This window comes from Pinus tabuliformis, chromosome 5_2, assembly GCF_031772625.1.
Source record: "Pinus tabuliformis cultivar Carrire ecotype Pingquan chromosome 5_2, CPIR1, whole genome shotgun sequence".
Taxonomy (NCBI): Eukaryota; Viridiplantae; Streptophyta; class Pinopsida; order Pinales; family Pinaceae; genus Pinus; species Pinus tabuliformis.
The window spans coordinates 8,451,636-8,472,654 of NC_142306.1; positions in this window are offsets into that span (position 1 = coordinate 8,451,636).

Genomic DNA, 21,019 nt, shown 5'->3' on the forward strand with positions numbered 1-21,019 from the left:
TGAATTATGATGACTTAAAAACATATGATACTTTTATCATACAACATACAATTATAATGATATCTGAAGAAAAACTAGTACAACAAAAATTGAGGAAAATTCATCCAAACCTAAAAAGTCAGATTAAAGCAGAGTTAAAAAAACTCTTAAAGGCTAAGATAATTTTTCCTGTTAGACATTAAAAGTGGGTTTCTAACTTAGTTCCTGTTAGGAAGAAGAATGGTGACATTAGAATTTGCATTGATTTCAGAAATCATAATAAAGCTAGTCAAAAGGATAACTTCCCACTACCAAAAATGGAGAAAACTCTTCATTCAGTAGCTAGTTCTGAATTAATGTCTTTCTTAGATGATTTTTCTGGATATAACCAAATATTGGTGCATCCAGATGACAGACTCAAGACTACTTTCAGAACTAAGTGGGGAACGTATGCCTACCAAAAAATGTCTTTCGGTTTGATTAATGTTGGGGCTACATTCTAGAGAGCAGTGGATATAGCATTCAAAGGTTTAATTAATAAGTCAATTTTTTTCTATTTGGATGACATTACTGTCTTCTCCAAGAAAAGAGAAAATCATTTACATGATTTGAAACAAATCTTTGAACACTGTAAAAGGTATGGGATTTCATTGAATCCCAAGAAATCATTTTTTTCTCTTGACCAAGGTAAACTCTTAGGGTTTATTGTCTCAAAAGATGGTATTTATATCGATCCAGAAAGGATCAAGGAGATTTCTGATATTCCACTTCCACACAATAAAAAATCAATGCAATCATTTTTAGGTCAAATAAATTTTGTAAAAAGGTTTGTTCTAGATTTTTCATAGATTGTTTTACCATTACAGACCATGATCAAGAAAAATTCAGTGTTCAAATGGGGGCATAAAGAAAAGGAAGCTTTTGATTCAATCAAACAGGAAATCATAATTGCTCCTCCATTAAACACTCCAAATTTTTCTAATAATTTTATTTATACACTTTGGCATCTGATACTTCCTATGCAGCTGTGTTGACACAAATCAATGATCAAAACATGGAGGCACCCATATCATTTTTTAGTTCAAATATCTAAGGTGCTGACCTTAATTATTCTAAAGTAGAAAAACAAGATTTCACTGTGTTCAAATCTATTACACACTTTAGGCCTTTCCTTTTAAAAACTCATACAAAAGTAATAGTCCCATTTTCAGTAGTGAGACAATTACTAGTTCAAAGGGAGTTAGGAGAAAAGAGGGCAAACTGGGTTACAACATTACAAGAATATGATTTGGACATTAAACCAACAAAAATTGTCAAAGGTCAAGGTTTTTGTAGGTTGTTAGCTGGAGCTTCTAGCATACAGGAACATGAAGGTTCAAATAATACTGAGGAAATCAATGAGCTAAGTACCATCAATCCTGAATCTCAATATGCGGATTTGTTATTTTATTTGAAAAATGGATATGCTCCTTCTAATCTTTCATATAAAAATAAACATGCCATAAAAATGAAAGCTATAAACTTCAAGTTTATTGATGATGTGTTGTTTAGAAGGAATTATGATTCGGTTTTGTTAAGATGCCTTGAAAAACTGAGGCACAAAATATATTGTAGGAATTACATGATGGTCCAGCAGGAGGACATTTTGGAGGTGATACAACAACTCACAAAATTATACATGCTGGTTATTATTGGCCCACATTGTTTAAGGATTCCCATGAATATGTAAGAAAATGCAGAATGTGTTAGACTGCCAGTGGAAGACAAAGGAAGCTATCATTTCCTTTGCAACCAATCAACATCGAACAACCTTTTGAACAATGGGGACTGGATATCATCGGAGAAATTATTTCACATTCATCCAAACAGCACAGATATATCCTTACAACCACGGATTACTTTACAAAGTGGGTAGAAGCAATTCCTTTGAAGGTAGCCAACTCTGAGGCAATTATTGACTTCATAGATCAGTTCATCATTACCAGGTTTGGCATACCTAATGCTCTCATTTTTGATAATGCATCTCGTTTCTCTAGAAATACCATACTAGAATTTGTTATGAAAAGAGGGTTTAAATTGAAATACTCTGGAAACTACTACGCCCAGGGTAATGGTTTAGCAGAATCGACCAATAAAAATATCATCAAAATTATTAAAAGAACTGTTGATCAGAATCAAAAGAATTGGCACAAGTCTTTAGTATTTTCACTATGGGCAAATCACATAATGCATAAGGCCTCAATAGATACTTCTCCATTCAATTTAGTGTATGGAAAGGAAGTTTTCATACCAGCAAACTTATCACTCCCATCTGTAGCCTTAGTGCAGTTTATTGAAGAAAATCCCTCATCTTCTATTCAATTGAGATATAATCAAATCCTTAAATTAGAAGAACAAAGGGAAAAAGCTAGAATTACACATGCAAAGCATCAACAGGTTATTAAGTCCTGTTTTGATACGACTTCCATCGGCCCAAAATTTTTACAGATTGGTGATCTTGTTTTGAAATGGGACAAAGTTCATGAAGATAAAGGTAAACAAACTAAATTTCAAAAAATGTGGCTAGAACCGTTTCAAATCATCAAGAAGATAGGCCCATCAACATTCATATTGCAAGATCTATCAGGAAAGAGAGATTCTCTTCCTGTCAATGGGCTTATCTTGAAGAAATTCTTTACTTTAGGAGGTAACTCCTTGTTTGTAAATATTCAATTTACAGTGGTATCTGTGTGAATTTGCAGTTTTGTTTGTTTTCTAGAAAATAAGGTTGTAAATAGACTTCTATTGGACTTCATTGTTTTGAAGGTTACTTAAAGAAAATAGTGTTAATATTTACTTTTGATAAATGGAAGCCTTAAAGGAATAGAAGAAAGAGCTAGGGAATTAGATAGAATTAAACTCTGAAAACATATTTTATTTTTGTAAGATCCTTTCAAACCTTGGAAATACTATAAATCATTCCAAGTTGTTAAAGCCCAAATAAGGTTATCTATAAAGAGAAAAGGCCTATCCAAACTTAGCATCTACAACTCTTACATTGTCATCCGTGTTCTCTTAGGGAGTAAATCATTCACCACATCCACAAAGATTGTGATTTTTCAGAGTGTAATTCTAAAATATGTTTTATATAAAAGATAATTGGTCTCTTTACAAGCCTGCTTACCATGATCATAGGGAACTAATTAAACTGACATTACTAATACTGCATATCAAAATACGGTAATGGGGTCTCATCACGAGCCAGCTTGTTCAGTTCAATTACAACCGGTGAATGGAATTATCAATAGCTGGCCACCAAACTAGGACAATGGCTTTTCATCTTTTAAAATAAGAAATAAAGAAGATGGAAAATACAATAAAGAAAATATGTGGAAACATATCTTTTTGGATTTACTCTTAGAAATTATAGTCTGAAATGGATGGGACAATGAATGATCGAATGGTTAAAAGGTAACCCTTCCGAGACTATAAATGTTTACTAGTAGCATTGGCTCTACCTATGACAACGGAGTCATTATATAAGCTAAGTTGGAGAAATCTTCTTGTTTTATCTTTATCAACCAATCAAGGCTTAAATAAACTTAGAATGTTTTTATTTTTAAGATAGCAAAGGAATTGCAGAAACATTTTTCATTATGTTCAGAGTTAGTGATTATCTAATTATACTTAACTTATTTTTTTTCATTCAAAGGTTTCCAAATTAAGAAAGTTAGAATATTGCATTATATTCTCAGAGATAATTGTTTCTTCCAGTGAATCGCCAATTGTTGTGTTGTACAACAACCCCCATTTTTAATTTTTTTTTTTGCAAAAAATTTAATTAGAAATGGGTCCCTTTTTAATAAACTTAGTAAAATTAGTTATTTAATAAAACCACTTTCCTGGCATTAATAATATCACACATAAAACCCCTTATCAAAGGCTTGATGCAATAGAGTTATTACCCAAAACCTTTTTGATAAAATATGAAATATCCTTTTAGAAATCCATCATAAGTAAATCTTCGATGCGATAATGTGATCAGAGATCGCATATCGCTAAGTTAAGCCACAATGCATCTTGAATGATCTTTTCTAAACCTCTGATCCGATAACGTAATCACAATCGGCAATTGGAGGTATCACACGACACATAGCGGAAGCCCTTTCAAACTTCCCGATTGCGATATCATAAAGTAAGGCACATGTTTCAAGAACCGCCAAAAGGTTTTATTGGCAGGTGAAAAACATAAAAATAGTAATAGATGAAAAGGTAATAAATCAAACAATGCGCTGATTACCCCTCTGCCTTATTATATTCTTTTATCGCGATCGGAGCTATCAGTTCGAAATGTTAAGCCTGACCCATTGACTCTCCCGATTGTGATTCGCAATTTATCACTGATCATTGATCGGGAAAATACAAAGACACGTTTGAAAGGATCATCAAGCATATGTTTGATGCGATGGGTAATTATTACTTTTATTTACTACGTTTGATGGTTATGATGATCATTAATTTCGCAGTTAAGGATGAATCCTTCGAGGATTTCACCCATGGTGATACTTAATTACATTTGGTTTATCATATGCAAATTACCTTAACTGTTTTCATTCCATATTAGCTTTCAGCAGAAATATTTCTCTGTTACGTTTTCCATTGTCTGTGAAGAGCTACTATGAGCTTATGAATCTAGAAAAGATGGGAAAGAAGGTGAAGAAATCCAAAGCCCTTGTTGTAGTTAAAGAACCAGAGTCGAATAAGAAAGGATTGATATTAGATATGACTTGCCTCAGTTTAGGAAAATCAAGCTGGGGGAGTATCTATAATTTACTAGAAGCCGAAGAGCCCGAAGAACTCAAAGAAGAAGCTACAACAGATTCTACAAGGAAATTAGAGAATACATTGAAAGAATTGGCCTGTTCATACCTACACAGAATAGCAGCGTGTGCCAGGGTTTTTCCATATAATGACGTGGTTAGATGGATTATTGAGAGCATTGCAACCACATACAGGACATTTACTATAGCAGAAGGAAAATTGTTCGGGTCGTTTAGAGCAGAGGATCTCAGACAAATGTACAATTTACCCAAGCCAAGGAAGCAATATAATAAAGCATTCTTAGAAGCTTTTGCCAAGGAAAACGACATTGATTCAGACCCTATCAGGCAATGGAAACACTTCCCGACCAAACACAAGCTCGAGACATCAACTGTGTACTCCGTAGATTCATTAGCCTACCCTTATTATTATGTTGGAGCATTAGTGTGCAGACTCTTCGGAGTCGATAATTCTACTAAGTTCTCTATAGATATGGTCCCTTTAATGGAGACTACAATTAATGGTTATATCATGGACTAGGCAAACATTCTGTCTGATAAAATGGCCACTGAGATACTTGAATATAGAATAAATAGGTATGTGACTTCCCGGGTGATACCTCCTTTTTACTTCAGTGCCTATATTATGGACACCATCTATTTTAATTCTGAATACCCCATTCTCAGATGGAGATGGACTCCCCAGGATCCCAATCCTGATCACATCTATAACAAGGAGCTATGGAAAGCCCATTATAAGAACCCCTTGTATAGAATATGTCATGGTTTTATTCTTCCTACACATTATGCCATGTTCAATACGCCTACTCCTAGGTTATCCGAGGAGGCAATGGTCCACTTAATAGAAATTGGAAGCTGGTTTGCAGAAGAGAAATTCACCTATATAAGGCTTTTCGGTAGTCTTACTGATCCTCATGTTCTTCCTCTGTACATCACTGATAAACTACTAGCCCAAGAATTAACATATCAAATAACAGTTGCAGGGATGTCAAAGACTCTTAGGGATTCCAAGAAACACATGTGGCCTACATTTTCCCTTCGGTGTGGTGCCTTTGCCTTGCCTAATTTTAAACATGTAAAGAAAGAAGCTGAGAAAATCAAGTTGTTAAAACTTGCAACTATTCCAAAAAGACAATATGACCCTAAGAAGGTTGCCTATAATGTTACCTCTCAGGCTAAAATCACCATATTTGATCATGAAGAGGATAGCTTTGACGACTTGTTTGCTTCACTAGAAATATTTTTCCAGGTCAAAGAAATGGCTAAGACTAAATTGGGAATAGAAGGATTAGAGAAATTTAATCGGTTCTGGGCCCAGAGATTGGAAACCCTAACCCTAGATTTATTAAAAATGACATCTATGGTACAACCTCAAGGCTACGTTGAGGAGAAGATTACTATGGATGCTCCTGAAATTGAAAAGGTTCCTGAGAAGAAGAAGACACCAGAACATGAGCAGAAGTAGGTAACAGTTAGTGAACCCCTTGATACACACATTAATGCTGACCCTAATGTAATCAAGGAAAGGGAAAAATTTGATTCTGTCATCAGTAATCCAGAGAGAAACCAAGGGTTCATTACACTAGAGGTATCTACAACATAGAAATGAGTAGTCAACATAGTTCTGATTGTAGGAACAAGCGGCCCACCCAAGATTCATAAAGACATAGAGATCATCCTTGAAAATCCCACTGATGAAATTGTTTTGCATATAGAGGAAATACCACCATTGGATGTCTTCTATAGCCCTAAGAATAGGGCTGTAGTCAAAAGAAAGAGGAAGAAGAGAAAATTGATCACTCTCCTCTTTTGACTACTTAGATGGAAATGATGAAAGTGGTATGGAGGGAGGAAATAAATCCCTCTGAAGATTTAACCAAGCTTTCTTAGTATGTTAGAGCATATACAGTGGCAACAATATGTAAGGTTTTAGAGGTTAATCATTGATTAAAGGAAAAATACCAGGTGATCATTTAGCTAGAGGCATAATCGTTAGAACAACAACAAAAAACAGAGTAGCTTGAGCAGCAGTTGGAAAAATAGAGATAGCTTAATGAACAATTGAATGAGCAATTAATTACTGAAAAACAGAGAATTGATGAATAGGCCATCATTAAGCAGTAAGAGTTGTCTCAAGCATTGAGCAAACTACAATTATTAAACGAGCAGGTGAAGAAATCAAAAGAAGAGCAGATCGCCCAAATGGAAGATCAAATGGAGTGATTTAATGGATATCCCCGGGTGGATGAATTCAGAACTAAATCCCTGGAGATGACCAAGGCTTTATCGCGACAATTGGACCTTCTGTGTCATAATATATCTTTGGTTGTTCCCTTATGTGAATATCTTAGCAGCTATGATCGAAAAATCAGTGGATGTGAGGTTTGAGTTAGAGAAGGAAGATGAAAGCTTAACTAATTTTCTATCTTGGGAAGATTCAAATGAGGGAAAAGTTGCCGATCTACCAAATATACAGCAGTCACATAAATAAATTCTATTTTCTAAATGGGAGTCTCAGTTAATGAAATCTAAGAGAACTACATCCAAATGCAGATTAGTAACAAATAATCTAATTGAATTAATCAACAATAGTTTGTATTTATCTAGTCTAATAATAGAATTCTCTCCAGGAAAACTCCCAAAGGTAAAATCGTTAGAACAACAGTGGAAATAGAAGCTAATGCAAAGAGAAAAACTGATCAGAGGCATTCACAAATTAACATGGGAGACATTTTGGTTTTTCCTTGCAAAACCACATAGTCAAAAAATGGCGATGAAGTGTCTCACAAATGCCATCAACCACACGATACCTGAACTTGTTGATGCCACATTTACAACTCAGTTACACTCTCATATGAGTCATACACCAAAGGTCCAGCCAATGCTTTCCATTTTTCAATTGCGATCATAAGAAGATAAGTTGATACAGTGAATCCTTTCTACCAACTGCAGCACTGCTATTTCAAGATAAATCCCATATTTTTGTGTTTTTGGTTATACAAGCTCATAGCGACTTTCTTTCTTAGTTTGTTATTTTTTGTAGTATTTATAGACCCTTTCATGTCTTTATAAGGGGTCCTCAATTTTGTATTAAGACTTAAATCGGAGGTTGCACTAGTGTACTTCCGATATATATTTTTTATAAAATACTGGACCAAAATTCTAAGTTTTTATAAAGAAGTCTTTTCTGAGATATGCACTTTTACTTCCTATGAAAGTATTCCCAAATTAGAAGGCAGAATTTGAATGTGATTCACATCGGAGGAGATCCAAATGTATACAGTACTACTATCTATGTTTTTGCTTTATTTTTCTATGTGAATTAGCATTTATCAACTTTTCTATTATTGATGTGTATATGTTTCTACAACAATTCTTTAACCTGTCACTATTGAATGTTTCAGAATTGTCATCTTTCATATATATATATATATCTGTGTGTATATGTGTAAGTGATATATTACGATTAGTGCGATAATGTTTTAATTATTACTTTGTTCAATTAATTGAACAAATTAATTATCATATGAATGCATATTTTTATTTATGAGTAAGTCATCTTCATGTTTACTTGTCAATAGAAACAATCAAGAATCGCATTGAGAGAAGAATACCCATGATAGATTACTTATCTTTGTATATTTTTTTCACATTAGAATAGAGAACTTATCACTCCCATTATACATTACAAACTAATCATCTATCAACTAATATATCACGGGGAAACTGGTCCCATTACATCCAGTCGGGGACACCACACCAAACAGAAAAGGAGCTGCTTTAAGGTCCAGACCGGGTGGTTTTACCCGATGTTCATGCAGTGATTTTAGAACCATCAACATGTACGTAACTAAATTTGAAGAAATTCAGATCCTCGTGGAATCGCCTCAGGGCACTGCAAGAGGACACTATGCAAGAGAAACAATCACGCAAAAGATTCTCTGCTCAGGGTTGTGGTGGCCAACCCTTCATTAGGATTCAAAATCACACTATAAGTTTTGTGATATATGTCAAAGGATATTTAAACCATCGCGGAAGAATGAGATGGCTTTGAATCCACAAATAATGCTGCATCCCTTCAAAATGTGGGAAATCGAATTTGTAGGGCCTATCAAGCCTCAGTGAAAAACGGGTGCACTATACATTATCTCCACGATAGAGTACCTAACGTGTTGGGTAGAAGCGCAACTGGTCAAAGATCACACGGCCACCATGGCTGCGAAGTTTTTGTCTGAATGCGTGTTTACTCTATTTGGTTGTCTGAAAATCTTAATGAGTTATCGCAATACACATTTCTTGAACAAAACCATTAGGGCACTAAAAGAAGAGTTCCAGATGTATCATCAGAAAATCACACTGTATCACGCATAAGCCAATGGGATAGTAGAAGCATTCAAAAAAATTCTAGAGACTGCACTAACCAAAGTCTACAACATGCAATGAAGTGATTGGGACCTATGCGTAACTACAGTACTATGGGATTATAGGACAATGGGCAAGAAACTAACATGATAGACACCTTTTTGGTTGGTTTATGGTGTGGAAGTTGTCATGCCAATGGAGTATATTGTACCTAGTCTGCGCATAGCAGCGCTCATAGGTATGACAGACTGTGAAGCCCTGGAAGAAAGTCTCACGCATTTGGAAGAATTTGAGGAGGAACGGTTCCTATCTGGCTTTCATCAGCAGGTACAAAAGCAGCGTGAGAAGCCCTGGCATGATCGCCATATTAAGTTGTGCACCTTCAAGGTAAATGATTTAGTGTCACTGTATGATAGTAATTTTGATAAATTCTTGGGAAAGTTCAAAATGCATTGGTTGGGACCATACGTTGTTAGGGAGGTCACATACAGAGGTGCGGTATAGCTAGTCAAACTAAATGGAGAACCTTTCCCAAGCGAAGTGAATGGTAGTCAATTAAATCAATACATGGGTGGCCTGACTATCTGACTAGCTGGAAAAAGCACAATCTTCATGCTCCAAGGATCCAAAAGAAGGCACGAGACTATAAACACATGCAAGGGATACACACATAGATGCAGAGAAGAACTTCCGACACAGCGGTCTCGGAACAACGCATGCAGCAGATCCAGCAGGCAGCAGCTCAGTGCACTACTGACCTTGCTGCAGTTTGAGTAGAATTGGAAGGACTCCGTACAAAGATCTCTCCACCGACAGAGTGACTCAAGGGTGACTCATGATGTTTGCATTGGGGTCCTTTTGGGCATGGAATCCTGCCAAGGCAGATTTTGGGGCTTAAAGCCCAAGTTTTGACCAAATAGTTTTGTAAAAGCTCCATGAATTGCAGGCGTGAGGCGCGAAAATTATAATAGAGTCATAGGGTTGTTCGCCCTAGTTTTTGTAATGTAATATCAACTAGAGAGACCTACCCATGATCCACAGACCATGGGATTGTAAAAATAAAGCGAGGCTCTGGTTGTATAACAACGAATAGAGAAGATATAATAGAAGAAGAAGAGAAGTCTAAGGGATTGAGGAGGAGTGTGTTGTGGCCACCAACAACCCCCCTCTTTTTTTAGTATTAGCAATAACACTAAGCAAATGGGGACCCTTAATAAAAAATTCAAAAACATTTTATAAAAATTTTGTATTATACTCCTTAAAAATATGTCGCATCGCGCGAAGAAGATAAACATTTCTTTACGAGCGTAATAAAAAACTGCGGAAAAAGTGACGCGAAATCCATCGCATCGCATGCATTAAGAAGCACTCTTAAATGAAAATCTTAAGAAATCTCCAACGGCCGATGTGCGACGTCGCATATCACAATATCGCATAAGCAGCACACAATCATTTAATGACTCATGTGATCCGCGATGCTGCGATCTGGCGATATCTGCGATCTGCGATAAATGCGATCTGTGATCTGCGATAATCTGATCTGAAAAAGCTTGCGATGACTCATCTAGGTAATGCGATGACGCGATGCTACTATCGCCCATCGCAAATTTCCTCGGCTCAACATTCAAGAAAAGTTGTCTGTAAACCAAAAATTAGGCACGCGCCTTAAAAGAAATTAATGAACATATGCCAAAGTGTTAATGAAGGACGGTTTTGTGTTTTTCGAAGAGTCAGTTCACGATGGGTGTCATGATTTTATACATTCATAGAGGTTATAGCTTTCGTATCAGTATTTATTATCATTACTCTTTTCCTTCGCGTGAACTGCAGGAATGAAAAACAAGAAACATTATGAAGCAATGATGAAGAAACATCTAAGGAAAAGGGGAAAGCGTCAAGGCTCGGAGAATAGAGAAGAGATGCCTTCACAAACAGATGCCGCATGCAACAGAACCATAGATTCCAGAGTATCACTCAACAGATGTTGAGGTCGATAGGTGATTCAACATTCAGGGTCAGAAAGCTCACAAAAGCAACATGTTTACAAAAAATCCTGAAACTTCTACCCGGTAAAGGACAAAGGTGCTAAAGAAGGAAAACGCACCAGAAAATCCTGGATCAATGAACAGAGGCAGTTTTCGATGTGAGATTAGCGGCATCGCTAAGAAAATTGTTCAGAAAGCAAAGTCCCTAACTTGCTTAGTCATTCGCAAGTCCGGAAACTGAAATAGCAAAAGCAGAAGCAGTTTGAGGGAAATTTGGGTTGTTGCCAAGTATATACGCAGTAAATTCACCCAACCAGAAGATAATTCTCAAAAATATCTTCTAGTGTACTAAAAACGTGGTGCCAGCGCTTGCCATTTTTGTTTTCATAACTCAAACAAAAGCAAAAGGCAACCAGCCAACTCTTCCCAGGCGAATGTTGAATGCTCGCAACATTTAAGGAGCAAATGCAGAAATAGTGAGGAATTAGATTCAGTTTTTAGAAATAGTTTTCCTTTAGAAGAAGGGCGGTCATTTAAATCGTATCCTAAATTTATGTAATTAAGTTAATTAGTTAGCAGTATTTAAACCCTTCTCATGCATTTGGAGAAGGGTCCAGAAATTTGTCAAAAACTTGTCCTCAGAACATGCACTTTTGCACCCTCGGAGGGGGTTTTGATGAATGGATGGATCAGGGTTTATTAATGTTTGCATTTGATATCTGCTACTGATGTTGCACTTCTGTACTCTTAGTAGATGTTAGAGCAAGGAGAGATAAATCATTGTTGCTTGAAGCTTATTAGTAGGATCAGTCATAAATGGTACTTTTATCTCTTGACCATTTCTGCTTATATTCTTAAAGTGATATACAATTTTTAGTTGTTTATATGTTATTGCATGAATGTGTGAGTTACCATTTGGCACTTTTGTACGGTGGAGCCATTTATGTATGTCTAATATATGAATAACTTATTATGCGATATGATGTTCACAACTGTTTTGCCTAACTTTTTATGCAAAGTAGTTCATCTTAATTGATTTCTATTCTTGTGATAGCTGAATGATCTTTATTACCAGTTATTGTTTGAAATCTTTTTAGATCACATAATAGAAGTAATACACCCCGGGTTAGCATAGATTAGATGTGTTGTTTTTCATTAGATTACAATAGCATAAAGTTAGTTTAAAAGTTTGAATTAGATTATCTTTAAGTATCCTTAGATCAGCAACATCCAATTCTACACACACACACCCTTAAATTGGGAAACTGGTCCCATTATCCCCAGTCGGACCCGCTATACCAAACGGATAAGGAGCTTCCAACCAAGGTCCAGACCGGGTGGGTATCCCCCTTGTTGTCGACCCGATTTTCGGGGCTTCAACATATTTGGCGCTAGAAGGAGGGCCGAACTATGAATGACACCTAAATCAAAATCTAAATACCATTTTGAGCGTAAATCACCCTCATCAACTCCCCTGATTTCCCCCGTACGTTTAAATCCAGAGTCAGAAGTCGCTCGAGTATTAACCGCTGCTACACAACCTAATATTTCAGACCAATCTACCATTGAACCCCCTGAAGTTCAAACTTTGATTCACAAACTCCAGGGATTTTCCATTTCTACTCAGAGGTCTGATAAACCTCAAAGCAGCATGACTTCGCAGTACAATCCTGCTCATCCCAAAGAGTGAAAAATTTGGCATCCAGCCAACTGAATTGCCTCTCCCCACCAGGAAAAGAGCGAGGAAAACACCACAAGAGTCTGACAGTGAGACTCTTTCATCTACATCCTCGATTTCAACTCCCTCACCGTGAAGTCAGCCACCCACATCTTCATTCCAAACCATCATCCATCCGCTTACTGGAACTCCCGCAACCCCTCTTCAATCATCTACGATCATAGTATCTTCATCTTCCCAGCCACAGGGATCATCTTCTGGACTTTCATTCACTAGCAACTCAACGATGGCCCAGTCTCCATGGAATAATCCTGGGGCAGTTTTAATGCCTCCATCCTTGAGTCAAATACCGGCCCATCCTGAGAAATGGCTAGCCAAATTCAATCTAGAAGCAGGCATGCTAGCTGAAGAACACATAAACAATTTCATGCTTTCTGTCAATCTCAACGAAGTTACTAACGAAGATGTTGTTGTTCGGCTTTTTCCCTATACAATGCAAGGGACAGTCGGGTCATGGTACTTTTCATTACCCTCCGGGTCTATCACAAGTTGGGACATTTTCCAAAGTCAATTCCTTACCAAGTTTGGTGATGACAGATCAACGGCAACGTTAATCAATGACCTATCCAATCTTAAAGCCGAGGCTAGAGAACCCATCAAAGATTTCAATTTACGGTTCAATAAGATCCTCAACAAAATTCCCACTGCTTCCCAACCCAGCGAAGAAGTACGATGTGAATGGTATATTACGGCCTTACTATCAAACTTAGCAATCTTCGTGGATAGGGAAAATAAAACAACCTTAGTTGAAAACTTGACAGAGGCGATAGCAGTAGAGAAACGCGTAATAGCCCTAGAAAAGAGATCTGCGATAGAGGAACGCAAGTCTAAAAAAGTCACCTTCAAGGAAGACTCCAAGAATAAACAAACGAAAGACCCTTTCGATTTGGAAGGATTGCAAAAAGTATTAAAGACCATGTCCAATGAGATGATTGACATAAAAAAACAAGTAGCAGAAACTTCATCGAAAAATCCCTACAGAGCTTTTTAAAAGAGGTCCTTCAATGGATGTGAAACCACCCAATGCGATTTCAAATGTCGAATCCGAAGAAGAGGAAGAAGAAGAGAATACCACTGAAGGGCAGACTGATGACGAAGAAGTTGTGGAATTACAAGGAATGTGGGATTTCATCCTCCCACAAGATAAGATCAAGAAGCATTTCCGGTTAGCACACGAAGCAAAAATCAACTTGATCCTCCCCAAACTACCCCTAAGCAGAAGAGCACAAGCTCTGCAGCAAAAGATAAAGTCGCAACAAAAAAAACGACCACTAAAGCGACTCAACCTAGCCCGGTCCAATCAGATCAAACAACTCCATCAAAAACACTAATAGTGTCCGATGAAATGGAATACAATATTATTGACGACATGAAAAATACTAGGGCTAATATTACCCTTTACGAATTGAGCAAATTGAAACATCAACAGAAGATAATGATGAAAGAATTACATGTCGTGCCTATTACATCTTTGCCTACAGCTGTAGCTTCCCACAACATGGGAAGACCTCCAACCAACACGATCAATAAGATTGATCCGAATGACATCTTGATTGGAGGAAGATCAAGGTCTCACACTCCCCCTTTCCTTCTCACTTATGAAATTTTCAATAAAAATGTGCACAATTGTTTGGTAGATTATGGTGCTTCAACGAATATTTTACCCAAATCAATATGTGCCAAGTTAAATGTTCAACCACAAAAATCCGCAGCGTGCATAGTTCAGCTTGATCGATCTCAAGTCGAAGTGATTGGTGAACTTAATCAAGTAACCATAAGATTGTCATCTAACCCAAAGGTATGTCAGGTTATTGACATTCTAGTGGCTGATATCCCAGAATTCTATGGCTTGATTCTTAGCAGGGATTGGTCCGAGAAACTCCATGGATACGTTTCAACCGACTGGTCACACATGTGGTTACCATACAATGGTAAACCAAATAAAATAAAGGTTGAACGAGAATTACACCAGAAGTACATAGTAACGGAATTGGAGGGAGAAAATGAAGCAGTAGCATATAAGAGCAGTATCATAGGCAATTACTCGGTAGATTGTTTTATCGGCAATTTCAATGCTCATACATCACCTTACTTAGAAAATTCAGTTTTGTCCCAAGTCGAAAATTTTTCCCAAACTGATAATTCAAAGTGTCTTAATTTTGTAGATAAACCTGTAAATACATCTTTGTTTTGGAAATTATATTTTGATGGCTCTAAATCTAACGAAGGAGCAGGAGCAGGATGCGTTCTGATTAGTCCAGAAGGAGATAAGACCATGCTTACATGTAGACTCAAATTCGATTGCATAAACAATACATCAGAATATGAGGCCTTGGTGCAAGGCCTATACAAAGCAATCGGGTTGAACGTCAAGTATCTTCAAGTCTTTGGAGACTCTGAGATTGTTGTCAAACAGGTACAAAACACTATTCATTGCCTATCAAGTCATTTAAAACACTATCAATCTTTGGTGCAAGATCTGACTGAGCATTTCATAGCATTCAATATTTCTTCAATCCCGAGACTCCAAAACGCAAGCGCAGACCTTTTGGCTAACGTAGCCTCTAGGATTATTCCCTCCGAAGAGTTTAGTCTAGATAGATTCTCAATAGAATTAATCTTTAGACCACCCATCCCTGACAACATTACAAATTGGAGAGTATTCAATGACGATCCCGATATTGTAAATTTTCTCACTTCCGAAGGATCCTACTCCAATTAGATAATTGACGAAGACCATCACGATCAACAAATACAACAAAATGGCACTGATAATGTTATACCTAAATCGGTGGTTAAGTTAGAAGACTTATACGATTTGAAAAATCGGTTCAAAAGGTCTGCCAATTCAAAGCTTTACAGTTCAACTCTGAACTACGAATTAGTAAACCTAGGAACCGATGATAAACCACAAAACATTAATCTAGGCATCGGCTTAGCCCCTGAAGAAAAACTAGCGTATATTCGTCTTTTGAGACAATATAAAAATTCTTTGCCTAGAATTACGATGAGATGAAGACGTACGACACTTCTATCATTCAACACACTATTCCTATGATTGACAACGCAAAACATGTCCAACAGAAACTGAGAAAGATCAACCCCAATTTAGAAAATCAGATAAAAACCGAGCTAAATAAGTTGTTAAAAGCCAGAATAATTTTCCCCGTTAGACATTCCAAATGGGTCTCCAATATGGTACTCGTTAGAAAGAAAAACGGAGATATTAGAATCTGCATCCATTTTCGGAATCTCAACAAAGCCTGTCTAAAAGACAATTTTCCTCTCCCACCTATGGAGCAAATATTACAGGCAGTAGCAGGCTCAGAACTGATGTCTTTCTTGGATGGATTTTTAGGATATAATCAAGTGCTGGTACATCCCGATGATCAGTTGAAAACCACATTCAGAACTAAATGGGGCACATACGCATATCGGAAGATGCCATTTGGTTTGATCAATGCCGGTGCTACATTTCAGAGAGCCATGGACATCGCATTCAAGGGTTTAGTCAATAAATCCATAGTAATTTATTTGGATGATATAATAGTGTACTCCAAGAAGCAGAGCGACCATCTCAGAGACTTAAAACAGATCTTTCAACGATGTTTAAGGTATGGGATTTCACATAACCGAAAGAAATCGTTTTTCGCACTAAGTGAAGGGAAACTTCTAGGATTCATAGTGTCAAAATATGGTATTCACATTGAGCCTGACAGAATCAAAGAAATTTCTGAAATATCCCTACCTCATAATAAAAGCCATGCAATCTTTCCTTGGTCAAATCAATTTTGTAAAGAGATTTGTCCCAGATTTTCACGAATTGTGTCTCCTTTGCAAACCATGATTAAAAAGAATTCAAATTTTAAATGGGGTCAAGATGAACATGAAGCATTCAACCTGATCAAACAAGCTATCATTAATGCTCCATCTTTAGCAACCCCGAATTTTTCAGAATATTTTATCTTGTACACATTTGCCTCAGAGAAATAATATGCTGTGATTTTAACTCAAGAAAATCAAGAAAAAGCGGAAGCTCCAATCGCATTTTTTAGCTCGAATTTACAAGGTGCTGAACTCAACTATTCAGACGTGGAGAAACAGGCATATGCTGTTTTCAAAGCAGTCAAATATTTCAGACCTTTCTTACTTAAAACCCATACTAAGATCATAGTACTGTTTCCAGCGGTAAGAAATCTTCTAGTACAAAAGGATGTGGGTGAGAAAAGAGCAAATTGGATCATTGCTTTACAGGAATACGACCTTGAGATCAAGCCAGCAAACATTGTAAGAGGTCAAGGCTTCTGCAAAATGTTGGCCGGAGCATCGCAGATTTCCGAAAATTCATCTAAACAGGTACAACTGTATGAGGTAAGCCTAAACGATGCAGAATCATCATATGCTGACATCATTTATTATCTTAAGAACGGATATGCTCCATCACACCTAGATCACACTAAGAAAAGAGCTCTGAGATTGAAAGCTAAACAATATCAGCTCATAAATGATGTTCTTTTTAGAAACAATTATGATTCTGTTTTTCTTAGATGTCTTGAGAAAACTGAAGCTGAAAAGGTTTTGCAGGAACTCCACGATGGACCAGCAGGCGGACACTATGCTGGAGATGCTACTGCACATAAGATCTTACGTGCAGGATATTACTGGCCTACGCTGTTCAAATACTCACACAATTACGTAAGAAAATGTCAAGTCTGCCAAACAACTGCTGGAAGACAAAAGAAACCGTCCCTGTCACTACAGCCGGTAAACATCGGGCAACCATTCAGTCAGTTGGGCTTGGACATAATAGGTGAGATCGTTCCTCACTCTTCTAAGCAACATAGATACATCCTCATGGCAATAGATTATTTTACTAAATGGGTAGAAGCAGTTCCTTTCAAGACAGTTAATTCTGAAAATATTATTGAATTCATAGATCAATTTATAATCACTAGGTTTGGATTGCCAACGGCTTTAATGTTTGATAATGCATCATACTTTTCTGGAAATGCAATGGCTGAGTTTGCACTTAAAATAGGGTTCAAACTGAAATATTCAGCCAACTACTATCTGCAAGGTAATGGGTTAGCTGAGTCAACAAATAAAAACCTAATCAGGATTATTAAAAGAACAGTTGACCGGAACCAAAAGAATGGGCACAAAGCTTTGGTAAATGCTTTATGGGCAGATAGAATAACAAAGAAAGCTTCAATCGACACTTCTCCCTTTAATTTAGTTTATGGGAAAGAAGTGATTCTTCCAACTCACTTAGTCATTCCCTCTTTGTCTTTAGTACAATACATCGATGAAGTATCTACTTCCTCCATACAACTAAGACAAATGGAAATAATTAAATTAGAAGAACAACGAGAACAAGCTAAGAAAACCCATGCTCATCGCCAAGCGCTAATAAAATCCTCTTTTGATTCAAGCACAATGACCAGAAAAAGTTTTCAGATGGGAGATTTAGTTTTGAAATGGGATAAGGCTCATGAAGAAAAGGGCAAACATACGAAATTTCAAAAGATGTGGCTTGGTCCTTTTCAGATTGTTGAATTCATAGGTCCATCAACGTTTGTGTTGTAGGATTTAGCAGGTAGAAGGGATTCTTTGCCTGTTAATGGACAAATCCTTAAAATATATTTTCCATAGAAGATTATTCTTCTATTTTGTAGAATAGTTTTTCTTTTCTTTTTCATAATAAAACCAGTTGTAAGTGGTTACTACAAGTATTCACGGAAAAGACACCAATTCTCTTTCATATTTTGAGCTTTCGCTTGTATAAGTAGCAAAATTTTTTGAAAATCTGATTTTTATTATTGACAGATATAGTTAAAAACTTTAGCCTAGATATGATACTAGTTTCAACTTCAAAAATTTGATGAAAGCAACCTTTAGCAAAGCAATTGTTTTATATCAGCACAATGAAAGGTATCAATAGCAAAAGAAGGCTTCTCAGTAATACTGTTGTTTTCAAACTCTATTATTGTCGTCCAAAGCTTTCTTAAGGAAAAACAATGACTTCCTCCCCGCTAAAGAAAATCGCAGCATTCAGAGGAACAATTCGAGAAACACTATATCTCAAAGAATAAGAGGTCTCATCATGAGCCGGCTTATCATGATCACAAATATTATAACTTGCTGACTTTGCCAATACTGTCCACCAAACCAGGGCAACGACTCAAGATTGTTGCAATCAAAAGACAAGGGGTCTCATCACGAGCCAGCTTGTTCAGAAAAAGTGTAAATCAAGTGAATGACTGTGTCATAATTTTGGCTACCAAACCAAGACATTGTTCTTTGAGAATAAAAAAGGAAAAAGTGTCGATGTGGATTTTTCTTCGAAGGTTGTAGATAGCCTTAAGCAGGATAAAGGATCATTGCTAGGTAACAGGTAACCCTGTCAAGGCTATGGATGCCTGCTAGCAGCAGAGGCTCTACCTACGACAAATGAGCATATTTTAAAGCCAGCACACAGAGAAGACTTTATTTTATCTTTAAAAAGACCAAGTAGTGGCTGATATAAGTACAAGAACAAGCCTGAGGAAGCAAACAATTAGAATAGAAAAAGGTTGAAACAAAATATCATTAATAGGATAAGGCATAATGTACTCTATCTGTCCATAACAAAATTTAGACTTATGAAAGGAGAGATAAATCATTGTTGCTTGAAGCTTATGAGTAGGATCAGTGATAAATGGTGCTTTTATCTCTTGACCATTTCTGCTTATATTCTTAAAGTGATATACAGTTTTTAGTTGTTTATATGTTATTGCATGAATGTGTGAGTTACCATTTGGCACTTTTTTACGGTGGAGCCATTTATTTATGTCTGATATATGAATAACTTATTATGCGATATGTTGTTCAAAACTGTTTTGCCTAACTTTTTATGCAAAGTAGTTCATCTTAATTGATTTATATTCTTGTGATAGCTGAATGATCTTTATTACCAGTTATTGTTTGAAATCTTTTTAGATCGCATAATAGAAGAAATACACCCTGGGTTAGCATAGATTAGATGTGTTGTTTTTCATTAGATTACAATAGCATAAAGTTAGTTTAAAATTTTGAATTAGATTAGCTTTATGTATCCTTAGATCAGCAACATCCAATTCTGCACACACACACCCTTAAATTGGGAAACTAGTCCCATTATCCCCAGTCGGACCCACTATACCAAACAGATAAGGAGCTGCCAACCAAGGTCCGGACTGGGTGGGTATCCCCCTTGTTGTCGACCCAATTTTCGGGGCTTCAACAGAGTGTAAAGTGTGTCGTTTGGGTCATAGAGTAGGGAAAGGCTCTACAGCTGAGTGCGCAAAGGCCTATTGGTTTGCAGCTGAGTGCACGAACCCCTACCGCTGAGTGCGCAGGGTAAGTCGAGTCTATAACTGTTGGAAGAATCAATAAAGAGAAAGTTTACCATATTTCTATGCATCTTTTTCTGTTTTAATATATGATTGGGTATAATTTACGAGTATACTATTTATATGTTGCACGAACTTATTTGAATGTTTTGTATAACTAATTATAAAATAAGACATCCAAGTACACAAAGATAATTAACTGGAATAGGAAGATAAGTAAGATCGTGGGTAATAGCATAGAGCGTGGCTCTAGTAGTGCGGAAGCTCCACAATCCCTGGTTAGGGCTACACGAAGGTAGTGTATCAGGGTGTAAGGGACAGGGAAGCACGCAGAGTGACCTATGCATAGGGACAAATAGTGGGACGAGTCGAACCTCTCAGACATCTCAAGGGTGCAGAAAACTAGTTCTAGCACCCCTCTCATGCTACTTTGGGTGAGACCTCAATCCGTGCTCTACGGACTATTGCCAAAAGGGCCAGTAGTACCAGGATTTGTTGGATAATTAACTCTGAACCTAGGTCAGGCCCCAACAAGCAAACAACTGCTCCGCTGGAAGTTATGTATGTCCTGTGTGTTGTGGGTTCCTAACCAAGTTGGGACTAATCCCTTTCAACCTGGAACTCACCTTCACCCTCATCCCACCCACCTATGTTAGAACCTCTCATACACCTTCCTTGACTCACTGCAGTGGTCACACCCTTGCTACTGACAGATTTATCTTACTTTCCTCTGTGCAACATCGCGGTCAAGGCATTACCTTATGA